The sequence below is a fragment of the Herpailurus yagouaroundi genome, unplaced genomic scaffold (genome assembly GCF_014898765.1).
Source record: "Herpailurus yagouaroundi ecotype Mexico unplaced genomic scaffold, PumYag 28, whole genome shotgun sequence".
NCBI classification, from domain to species: Eukaryota; Metazoa; Chordata; class Mammalia; order Carnivora; family Felidae; genus Herpailurus; species Herpailurus yagouaroundi.
In genome coordinates this window covers 98,429,848-98,431,069 of record NW_024412376.1, presented here as the reverse complement: position 1 = coordinate 98,431,069, position 1,222 = coordinate 98,429,848, and the positions used below count along the sequence as shown (strand labels likewise).

The window sequence follows — 1,222 nt, the reverse complement described above, 5'->3', positions numbered from 1 at the left end:
AAAGAAAGAAAGAAAGAAAGAAAGAAAGAAAGAAAGAAAGAAAGAAAAGAAAGAAAGGCCTTCTATGTATCTATTCCTCTCCGTGGTATTTTTGCACACTGACTCTTTGAAACAGAATAAATCAACAGTAACTTTCGAGGTCAACATTTTAGTTTTCTAATTTGGCTCTTTAGCTCTTAGTTTGTCATAGGTGAGATGGAATTTTCTTCTCTAAAATGGACAGTTTTATGGAGGTAAGAAAGTAAAAACAGGGGGCACCTGGGTGGTTCAGTCGGCTGGGTGGTTCCAACTTCGGCTCAGGTCATGATCTCACAGTGTGTGAGTTTGAGCCCTCTGTTTGTGCTGACAGCTCAGAGGCTGGAGCCTACTTCAGATTCTGTGTCTCACTCTTTCACTGTCCCTCCCTGGCTCACTCTCTCACACACACACACTCTCTCTCTCTCCCCCTCCCTCCATCAAAAATAAATATTAAAAAACAAATTAAAAAAAAAAGTAAAAACAGGTCTTTAAAAATACTTTCAAATCGTTACAATTTCTATACAAGAAGAAAGGGGTATTACAATAATAAAATCATCCTAATTCAAAAGTGTCTTTCAATTACATCTAGTAGCCAAAAATCTTCTATGGCCTGGCTTTCAAAGAATATTCAAAACTTTTTAAACTTTGAGATGAAAACATATTCCTTAACTATGATTTGCAGAATACACATTACACAAGTGCTCAAAGCACTAAGAGCCACTACTTGCAGAATTCAGCTAGGGTTTTTTCTCTCAATGCATTTTTGTCTTTTAATCTTGACTCAGCTTCAGGAAAAGTGAACTTTTCTTCTCTTTGCTAAAATTTCTCATGTAAATATTTTTAAGTATATATACTATAAATAACTATAATTTACGTAAATTTTATTCTCCTGAAAGTGCCTCATGAAATTTGAGTATTTTACGATCTATGGGGAAACTGCTAAGTAGAAAAAAATTATTTTACATAGTTTTCATCTGCGGAAGCTAGGTTTTACCTTTCCTACTTCCTTCAATGCAAAAATTTACTTCAGTACAAGGGCTTTCTAATCCATAGCTACCAAATTATCAGGCTGGAAAAAAAAAGGACTAAGAAAGAATTCAGAGAAGTAATATGTTTACAGCATCAGTAAATACAGGCATTCTACCCTCCGTCCCCCAACACACACACACACACACACACACACACACACACACACACACACACA

At 35.6% G+C, this 1,222-nt stretch overlaps 1 protein-coding gene across 12 annotated transcripts in view; it reads right to left on the bottom strand.

Annotated features, from left to right (window-relative positions):
- The window catches only part of WDFY3 (WD repeat and FYVE domain containing 3), a 247,835-nt gene that overhangs the window by 149,922 nt on the left and 96,691 nt on the right, over window positions 1-1,222 (bottom strand). The window lies entirely within an intron of this gene.